At 46.7% G+C, this 10,929-nt stretch overlaps 1 long non-coding RNA gene across 2 annotated transcripts; it reads right to left on the bottom strand.

Annotated features, from left to right (window-relative positions):
- Positions 1–719: 719 nt before the first annotated feature.
- LOC147341367 (uncharacterized) lies at positions 720–8,379 on the bottom strand. 2 transcript variants are annotated; one of them, XR_015159610.1, is made up of 4 exons: positions 8,243–8,379; positions 7,456–7,549; positions 7,027–7,107; positions 720–6,457 (listed from the first exon to the last, which is right to left on the bottom strand). It is a non-coding gene; the product is annotated as an uncharacterized LOC147341367 (long non-coding RNA). The 2 variants fall into 2 exon arrangements; XR_015159611.1 differs by lacking the exon at positions 8,243–8,379 and adding an exon at positions 8,034–8,169 and having other exon boundaries at positions 6,196–6,457.
- Positions 8,380–10,929: the final 2,550 nt, after the last annotated feature.

The following is a 10,929-nucleotide window of genomic DNA, read 5'->3' as shown; positions in this document are numbered from 1 at the left end:
AGTACTGGAATGGGGTGCCATTGCCTTCTCCGGTCTCAGGCATAACGGACCGAGATTCTAATGCAGGCCTCACCAGGAATTAATTGTGTGCTTGCTGCTTCTAGTTTGGTCCTACTGACTTCTCAACTAATCTTCTATAAAACCATGCTGGTCACCCTACCTCTTCTTGTCCTTGGGAGTATCAGAAGATTTCTCCACGATCCCCAAATATGCATTCATGGCCTTCATGAAGTGGCTAAAGTATCACTTCTCTTAGGGAGGTGTTAGATTACCTGCTACCTTTAGGGGATCGGGCTTCCCAGGTGGCTTGGATGATAAAGAATCTGCCTGTAATGCAGGAGACCAGGGTTCGATCCCTGGGTTGGGAAGATCCCCTGGGGAAGGGAATGGCAACCCCCTCCAGTACTCTTGCCTGGAAAATCCCATGGATGGAGCAGCCTGGCGGGCTACAGTCCATGGGGTCGCACAGAGTCGGATAGGAATGAGTGACTAACATTAAGGGGAATACTTTCCTAAACAAAGGGGCGAGCTTAACAGAGAGGGGAACTTTTAGCATGTCCTGGAGACCCCATCCCCTTGCCACCCGCTCCTGCTCTTAACGCATCAGTCTTCAGAGCTTAGTGCTCCGCCGCGGTTCAGGTGACAATGCCCATGACAGAGCCGCAGCTTCCTTGATCATGCTGGTGTTCATTGTGAGTAAGAAACACATACAAGTGAGATCTTCTGAAGCAAATGAATTTTATTGGCAGAACACAAGTATTTAACAAAATACAAGAAACTTAAGCAACAAATACATTTTAAAGACACAGAAATGAGGCTAGCTCAGGGAAACTCAGCAGTATGTCTTTCTTTTTTTTTTTTTTTGGCCATGCCATGCAGCATGTGGGATCTTAGTTCCCCCACCAGGGATTGAAGCCATCCCCCTATATTGGAAGCACGGAGTCTTAACCACTGGACAGCTGGGGAAGTCCCAACAGTATATCTTTTTACATTTTCTGCAGTAAAAGGTTACTAGTGAACCTTTGCAGGCTCTTACTCATTCTTGCGGGTCTAGTCCCAAACTATAGCAAAAGTATTACTGGCTCAACTAGGATAAGATGAAAAGTGTACCAAACCAAGTAGCTATGGCCAGGAAACTCAGTGACATAGAAAATAGAAGGCTGTGGGAAGGTCTGAGAGAAAAGAGGCCTGCTAGAGAGACCAATGAGCCTGAGACAGGGCCTTCCACCTTGTGGAATACAAATACAGCACACACGCATGTTGACATGCCCCCATGGGTACACAATTTTTAAAGATTTCTTGAGTAAGCACAAAAGCATATGTTACAGAAAATGAAAACAACCCAAAGTCCAAGCCATTCCCAAAGGCACAATACCCAAAGTCAATTTCTGGTCAAATGACCACTCGCTGATGTCACAGGGTCACTTCTTGAGCCGAAGTCCTCTGCATGAAGTTGACGACTTCTGTAGAACTGCTGTGATTCTATGAAATTCAAAACCCTACGGACTAAAGGTTAACCTTATACACCACTAATGCAGATACTATGTATCCATAGAAAAACCAAGGCAAAACCAGAACACAGAAGCTGTAAATGGCATTACCCATTTCCCCAAGGAGAAGCAGTCTTCCCTCGCATTTCTAAAATCTAAAAACACATGGGGGGGCACTCATTTGTGATCATGGAAGGGTCTTTTTTATTATGTTTTTAAACCCCTTCATTGAGGTATGAGGAATGACTGACATACAAAAAAAAAGTACACATTTAAGGTATACAATCTAATGAGTCTGGAGATAGTTTACATCCATAAAGCATCTCCATAATCTATATCGTAAACACACCCATCCACTCTGAACTTTCATTCCACCTTCGTAATTTACTGTTATCTGGTAATAAAAACATGACGGAATAAGACCTACCCTCTTAGCCTTTCGAGTACACATCAGTTCTGGGGTCCGGAGGAGATGCACAGGTGCTTGGTTCCTGGCTTTAACTATATCCTATATCCTGTAGCTCAGTACTCTGACAATCTACTAGAGGAAAATCTACAACAGGCCTTTCAGCATTCTGGAAGGTGCTCTGTCTGACTGATTGGGAGAGGCTGAGTAAACCAGTGAATCTCCTTAGGATTCACTGAAGTGAGCCCACTGCTGTTCCTTTCCAAAGCTGATGAGAAGTAGGACAGTAGGCTTGCACATGAATAAGAGGCGAAGGAAGCTCAGAAAGCCAACCCAAATCTAAACTGCGAGGTGGCCTGGCTGGCGACGCTCAGTAACCCATTTTGTGTGTGTGCTGGAGACAGCATAGTGGACTGGGAGGGCACATTCAAGTCCAGACGGATGAAGAGACCATTCACATTGTACAGGAATGCACATATTTTGCTCATTTTGTCCACTCTTTTGGACAGAGCTGCACACTACAATTCCATAACTAAAACTCTGCAGGATCTGAGTCCTTGCCTCCTACCAAATATTCGAGCAGGTCCTGTGCACCACAAGACACAGAAATCAGCCCTCTGCCAATTGGAGATCAAATCTCTGCTCCTTCAGAGCCCTTGAGAAAGGGATGGTGAGAGATGAAGTTCAGCTCCACTTGCCAGCAGACTGCTGACATCAGCAGAGCGATTTAAACCATCTCTAAACAGGGTTTGTGGTTTTAATCCTCATCTCGAGTGATCCTATTGATCACAGAGAATTCCCCCTGAGGACATATGTATGGGTAAAAAGCTCCTAGAGGATAAGCAGTCACTCATACTTTTTACTTGTCCTTCAGGAGCTCTTTCCACAAGTTCCTCTTGAGGAAGTTCTCTGCACAGGTCTGACTATGGCCAGGACTTTGGAATCAGCATTTGGAGGGAGGGTGAAGATACACAGAGATATCTCATGGGGAGCACATTGTAAGGGAAACTAAAATAAGGAAAATTAAACTGCTCATGCTGAAAAGGGACAAGACATTCTTTCTTGCCTTTCCTAAAAAACGGTGCAATACAGGTCAGTTCTTTGTCTGACTCTGCTGCTACTAAATCACTTCAGTCGTGTCTGACTCTGTGCGACCCCATAGACGGCAGCCCACCAGGCTCCTCTGTCCCTGGGATTCTCCAGGCAATGGGTTGCCATCTCTGACTCTCTGCAATGTATGCAACTCTTTTCTGTAAGTTAAATAAGCCTCTTGGTAATCTGACAAACCAAGAGAGTTCCTTCAGGGACCTGGCAGCAAAAGCAGTGACCAAGAGCCCATAAAGCTACAGGAAAAGGGCAGAAAATATCTCTGCAGAAAATCAATAAATAGTGTAAGCAACAGCAGTTCCTTCTCAGAACTCCCTTAGATTATATACTGTGCAGCAGTACAGCAGGACAGAGAGCTCCCCTTCCACAACAGCTGTTTTCCACGGGTCTAGGCCACACAGAACAAGGAAGAGACAGCCAAGCCTTCACTTGCAGACAAAATCACAATTCACTTGGGAAAATGGACAATAATCCTGTTCCCATAGTAAATGTCCTAGTTTATAAGAAAGCCATATTTTCTTATAGTATACCCATCAGGGTCCATTGTTATCTTTTGTCCCTCAGCTGTGCTAACCCAAAGGAAGGGCACAAGAATGGAGAAAGGAGACAGGAGAAAGAGCCATGAACCCACAATGCCCACCACAGTCGTCACACCAGAGACCGTTGTCCTCCCCACTGTCAGTCTTTCCTTATACTCTCAGAGCCTCCTCCTCATAGCCCTGCTGGGCCCGAATCTCCCTAATCAAGAGAAAGCAAAAGCCTGAAATGGGGAAACCATGGGACCTTTTCCCTCCCCACGTTGAGCTCCCCTTTCCTCTCCCCGACTCCAGTAGCACACCACCACAAACAATGCAGAACTGTCCCTCCACTGTTGAACCAACACCACTTTCTTCCTTCAGAATGCAGAGAAGGCCCCTTGAGGCAATGTCACCCCCATCAATAGGAAGACCCAAATGGAAGAGAAGCCACCAGCAGCCAGCCTTTCTGCTAGAAAGGCTTTGTAGCAGACACACGGGGGGAGAGAGAGCCACAGCCTGAGGGTGTAGCCTTCTCCAGCAAGAGGAATACAAGGGCTTCATGCTCCACCTGGGGCACCTGACTCGGGAGGTTCCTGGACATCCATGCTCATCGGCATATGCGCAGAAAGAAGCAAATGGCCCCGGATTCATGGACAGTTCATTGACAAGACCCATCGGACCTCTTTCTTCCAACCAATGTGCAGAGTGTGCTCAGTGGAAGAGTGCAGAAAGTGAACGTGGAAAGTTCCAACCACATTCCTACAGAGTTGGGACTCCTCGGGAATCCCAATGTGCCCTCGCTCTGCACAAAGGCACAGAATTCTGACATCAGGCTACCGCCAACTTCTGCCCCAGACTCAACATTTCCCACACCCCACATGCTGCCGTTGCCAATATGCACGTCCTTTAGGACTTTAGCAAGGCACCTGAGGTGTGTGAGTGTTGAAGGAAGAAGTGTCTGGCTGCTATATCACTAGAACACACCAGCAACAGCAGCTCACTTTCATGTGCCTCTTTATGGCCACAGGTAGTCCCAACAGAAGCGTTGAGTGGTCTACTCAACCAAGTGTAGTCAACATCAATGGGCGCCTCCTGGGAGACTCTCTCAGATTACTGCTCTAGGCCACAGTATAGGAGGTGGAAAGCTCACCTTTCCTGAGCCGCTTTTGACAGCCTAAGGCAGTGCATAGACTGAAGCAGGAACACAAGAACATCCCTAACAGTGAACTCCAAAATTCTGAGGAATGCTGTAACATAGGGTAAAGCCTTCATCATCAAAGTCTCACCTTTGCCACAAAGTAATCCACTCTCATGTCACACTCAGCGATGTGCACTATTATCTTTAGTCCCCATGCTACAATGATCCCAGGCAGTACCAGGGACTGAGAAATATGTAGCAGACACTTTTGACCACAGAAAGTCCAATGCACCTTTCACACTGAGGGCCTATGTCCTCCTGTCCAGCTTTTTCCTTGTGCTCTGAGAGCAGCTCTATAGAGGGTCACTCTTCCCGGCCCCTTCCCCACCTCTAGGCTTTAGGAACCCCAACGAAGTTCCTTATGTAGTCAGTCATTCCATCTTTCCTGATCAGGGGCGTGCTTTCCCCTTTGAGCCCTTAAGCTCTCCAGTACTTCTCCTGAAAAGAACCGACAATCAAAAGTGGCCGAGAACTGCTCACGAAACTCATTTAGTTCAACACTAAATTGGTACAGCTACTATGGAAAACAGTATGAAAGTCTCTCAAAAACTTAAAAACAGAACGACCGTCTAGTCCAGCAATCCCACTTGTGGTATGTATCCAAAGGAATACCTCACACCAAGAATTTACAGAACATTAACATTCCCACGAGTGAGTAGACATTCACTGAGGTACTGTCTCATGAGCCTATGTGACATGGTTGGCCTAGGAATGAATTACTGGGAAAGAACCAGAAAGCCAGATTTCATCTCAATTCAGAAGATTACCTTCTCTTTCCATGAGAGCCCTGATTTGTGAGACTGTCACCAATTGAAGAGTCACCTTTGTGGAATCCTCAACCTTGTGACTTATTTTTAAGTGCCCATACACAGCAGATTTACTGATTAAACCATCCATTTAGGTTTTCTTGACCCCTGCCTCCAATGAAGTCAGACAAGATGACTTTGATGGGCAGTGGGAACAAGTGTGTATGGAAGGGAAGAAGGCCTCACAGTTATTCTTAAGTTTCACAACTGTTTTGACTAGGAAATAAGCCAGTTTTGATCATCATCATGTCACTTGGTGAAGGAACATGGGCCTAGGACAGGTTTTTCTAAGTATCTCAGGCTTCAGGTTTTCACTGAGTAGGAAACTATCACCACCCCCATCTTTCACAGCTTTAAAGTAATTTCACCAATTACAGGGATAAACAAAAAGTCTTTAAACATGCCCTCTAAAGACTACACACTTTAGTTTCCAATCACAAGGAAATGTGGATTTTCTTTTAACCTTTGGTGAATGAAATTCAGGTTCTGTGATGCCTCCTTCTGGATAAAACCCGTGCTAATAGAGCAACAGAGGAGCCCGAGGTTTCTATGAAACTAGAGGTTAGAAGTGTCTCTGAATGCACCTTAGAAGAGTTCACATTTCTATTTAGCGCTTTTCCCCCACCCCAACTGTGAAAACTCTTCCACACATTTTCAACAAATTAACCACTGCCCAGGAAAGAAGTAACTTTACACAGACAATGAAAGAGAGGAGACCTTTTCGGCATTGCCAGTTAACAAGCACCTTCTTGGTGCCTGAACTTGGTGCTGAGCCACATCAGCTTCGGCATAAGGCATCAGAGATGGCCAGAAAAGAAAGTTGCTCAGAGCAAGGCAAAGTGTGAGTTGCTGGGCTACCTCTTGGCATCATAGCAGGATTAATGAGGCTGGTTTCCAAGAAGGCCAGTAATATCTGAGGTAATTTGCTGGCCCTGTGAAAGGAAACAAATGTTTGGTTGAAATGGGGGTCTGGACAGGTAGGGAGACGAGCTAAATGAAGCCACAGTGTTCTGTTCCCATATGCTGGAAATGGTGTACTAATTCCCTCCGTACCTCCTGTGTGCTGAGTACTTTACAAAAACCATACAAGAGATATCCCTGAGAGCAAGGTTTGATTCCCATTTTGCAAATGTGGAAATTGAGGCTCAAAGATGACAGTAAGAAAGAGTCAGACTCAGACAATAAAATTTATTTTTAATGAAACACGATGCATTGTCTCAGCAACACCTGCAAAGCAAAGCAAAGCAAAGCAAAAAAAAAAAAAAAAAAGCCCAACAAACTGTGGAAGGGTCAATATTTAATGAAGTCCTGACCCGCATATTACTTGAATTGTTAGCCTACACCTCCAGGACCCCTGCAAAGTAAATGCCCACCCACTTATAGAGGGGATAGACCGGCAGACTATCATTCTCTGCCACTCACTTGGTGTACAGGCCTCATCTTTCTCCCCTTTCCTAAAGAGAGCTGGCTTTAAATTACATTCAAATCCATGTTCCCCTACCTGAAAAAAACAGCACTCCCACAGTCTCTGGATTCCTGAAGTTTGTTTTTCACAATCCCATCCAGTCCAGCATGCTTCTGCCTGGTATTACAAGTGTTTTCCAAAAGGATAAAAAGACAGATCAGAGCTCTGATGTGAAAATGGCAAGATCAGGCTTTTTGGAAATGTGACATTCTAATAAATTCAGTACATCTGTAATAAGGCACTCACGGTGAACTGGAAAAAGATGCCACTGACTAGTTACAGACATCGATTAGAAACAGTGTCTGAGCAGTGCTCAGGGAGTGATCCTGACATTGTTGGAAGTTCCGATCTTAGAGACTCAGGGAAGACATTTCAACACCATGTTAAATAATGTTACAGCTGATGCGATGGATGCTACCCTCCTCCCAGCATTTGTGGCCCCACATAACATAAGGTTGCACTTACTCATCTGGCAGGTCTGGACAGCTAATTCCGGGTCCACTCTCTTCTCATTACAGGCCCATCGGCTGGCCAGTACTAGATTTTTCCATCACAGGTCCTGAAGGAAACAGTGATTATACAGATCTACAAGGAGACTTGCTTACAGATGGACAGCCTAATACAGCTGCAGGAAAATTAGGTAACTTGCAAGCTCGTAACATGAGTGGCTGGGGAAAACTTCCCCTTTCCCTTATCCACAAAACACCAAGGCAGCCAAGGGCCGTCAGCTGTCCTAACACCGCACGCAGTCCCTCAGAGCCTTACTGTCTCGTTTCACGTGGAAAATAACAGAAATACCCTCAATGGTGAAGAAAGGTCACAAAAATGGCCAAGATCAACATTTGAACCAATCCCCGGCAACGATATATCCACCCCAAACACCCTACAATAGAAAGCAGAATCAGCTCCATGGTGGCCGCCAGTCACCAGACTGTCTGGCACCCCCACCCACCCAGCCAAAAGCACCCGCCCTTCCCTCTCTTTAAGCCGCAAACACTACAAAGCATTAAGACTATAACTGGGAAGGAGGCTCCGAGACCCACATTTAAACCAAGAAAATCTTCTTCAAGTTTCAGCATGCCGTTACAATAATGCCCAACACCAAACCCGGAAGTGCCTGAGAGATCTTCTCCGCCATCCACCCAGGAGCCCGCAGACACGTCTGTCAAAGTGTCCGTCAGGACACACCATCTACCCGACTCTCCACTCACACCGCAGACAGCCAAATACGAATAAAGTTAGTAAAACTTACACTTTTGCCATTTCCGGAAAGGGAGCCGCCATGTTAAATCCTAACCGAGGAAAACGGTCTACGGAAGCCCCATAGCACAATCCAGACAGTCAGGAGCTTAGGCACGTGCTAGGGCTTCTTCCGCCTTTCACGCCCCCGCCTCCCAACATCGTCATTGGTGGGCCTGCGATGATTGACGGGGACAATGGCCATTCCTCTCAGCTAGGTCTACTGGTGGGAAACTGTCCATTTCCCAAGGCCCAGCTGACGTCATGAAATCTCTGCTCGTATTCCTAAGTCTTTCTATATCCGTGTCCATCCCTCAAAGCCTAGCTCTACTTCTTAGGCCTTTGCACACACCTTGTGCTTTGTTTCTTGTCATCTTAGACTTTGGAAAGCATGAACATTCCATTTACCCGGGCCTAGATCAACTAGGTCCCCCTCCAGGAAGCCTTGGAGCAGGCGATGGCACCCCACTCCAGTACTCTTGCCTGGAAAATCCCATGGGCGGAGGAGCCCGGTAGGCTGCAGTCCATGGGGTCGCGAAGAGTCGGACACGACTGAGCGACTTCCCTCTCGCCTTTCACTTTCATGCATTGGAGAAGGAAATGGCAACCCACTCCAGTGTTCTTGCCTGGAGAATCCCAGGGACGGGGGAGCCTGGTGGGCTGCTGTCTATGGGGTCGCACAGAGTCGGACACGACTGAAGTGACTTAGCAGTAGCTGCAGCAGCCCCCATGGTATAGAGGGACATTATCGTTGGTTTTAGCTGGACCAATCTTCTAATGTTAATTTCTAAGCTTTGTGAAGCCTTCTTAAGTAACATTTTCGGCTTAAAACGATCTGTGGTTGCCGTGACCTCCATCTCGTCTTCAAGTCAATATGGCTATCTTCGGGTGGCACAGTGTGTCTTTAACCATATTGGAAATGATTGATATGGAAAGTGCTCCCAAAATTTGGGAGAATACATATTGAACTAAATGGATTTCATGGCTGATTGCCAGCCAGTTTGATTGTCTCTTCTTTACAGAGAGGCTTATAGAGGTTAAAGGGTCACCCCAGGGCAGGAGCCTCTCTGTTCAGGAAAGATGGAATGGCATATAGACCATGGTCCCTCCTTCAGAGGCCTGCTGATTGCAGGTGGACAGAGGATGGGAAAGGGCAGCACTGGATGCAGCTGCTCATAATGATTAAGGACAAGGGACTGTGGTGTGAAAAATATAAGAAACTTCTTGTATTCAAAGAAGTGTTTTATTCCCCTTCCACATCCCTGTTCCTGCCTGGGATTGGCAGAGTATGGGGACTGACGATGGCAATGCACATGATTGAGTGAGACATGAGAATAGATTGCCTTCTGGCACAGGTGAGACTGTTATAACGGGGTCTTTACCCTACTTTACACCATTCCTCAGACTTTTGGATGTCACTGTCAGAGAAGTTCTTGTGTTCCTGCTTCAGTCTGTGCACTGCCTTAGGCTGTGAAAAGCAGTTCAGGAAAGGTGGCCATTGCCCCTCCTATACTGTGGCCTAGAAGGGTAATCTGAGGGAGTCTCCTGGGAGGTGCCCACTGATGTTGACTACACTTGGTTGAGTAGATGCTCAGCTCTCATGTTGAGATTTCCCTGTGCGCTGTAAAGAGACAACTGAAAGCGAGCAACCAATTCTTGGTATGTTCTACTGATATACCAGTCAGACGGTACTTCCTTCGAAGCTCACACATCACAGGTGCCTTGCGAATGTCCTAAAAAAGGCCCATAGTGGCAATGGCAGCATGTGGGCATGGTGAATGTTGGCTCCAGGCCATAAATTGTTTGTGGCCTCTTGTCAGAATTCTGTGTCCCATGGGGCATGGGGAAAGTTGGGTCTGGGTAGTAGGTTGGCACTGACCTGAGTCAGACATCTGTGTCCCAAAGGGGCATGGGAAATATTGAGTCTGGGGTGTAAGTTGGCTCTAGCCTGAGGCAGACCTTGGTGTTATAAAGGGGTCTGGGAAATGTTGGGTCCTGAGCATAAAATGGCTCTGATCTGAGTCAGACTTCTCTGCCCCAATGGACATGGGAAATATTGGGTCTGGGTGGTAAGTTAGCTCTGGCCTGAATAAGACTTTGGTGCCTTAAAGGGCATAGGATATGTGGAGTTCTGGGCATACAGTGGCTCTGGCCTGAGCCAGACTTCTGTGGCAAAGGGCATTGAAATTATGGGGTTTGGGGCTTTAGTTGGCTCTGGGCTAAGTCAGACTTCTCCATAGCAAGGATCATGGGAAATGTTGGAACTGGGTGGTAAGTTAGATGTGGCCTGAGTCAGACTTCTGTTGTGCAAAGGGCATAGGAAGTGTGGGGTTTCAGGCCTAAGGTGGCTCTGGCCTGAATCAGACTTCTGTGCCACCAAGGGCGTAGGTAATGTAGGGTCTGGGGCAGAAATTGACAGTAGCCTGTTGTAAGAATTCTGTGTCATTGTTTAGAGCAAGGGCATATTGTGAATCCTGAGGTGTCTCAGCTCTGTGTGTGGGAATGTGCTTGGAACTTGCTATGTTCACTTTCTGACTCTTCCGCTGAGCACACTCTGGACATTAGTTGGAAGAAAGAGGTCTGATGGGTCTTGTCAGTGAACCATGCTTGAATCTGGGGCCATTTGTTTCCTTTGGGGCATGCGCCAGTGAGCCTGGATGTCCAGGAACCTCCCGAGTCAGGCGTCTTGGCTGGAGAATG

Source organism: Bos grunniens, chromosome X (genome assembly GCF_055505025.1).
Source record: "Bos grunniens cultivar Pamir isolate PY7600 chromosome X, Bosgru_T2T1.0, whole genome shotgun sequence".
Classification (NCBI taxonomy): domain Eukaryota; kingdom Metazoa; phylum Chordata; class Mammalia; order Artiodactyla; family Bovidae; genus Bos; species Bos grunniens.
Note: the sequence above shows the minus strand (reverse complement) of the source record. Positions and strands in the feature narration are given on the sequence as shown.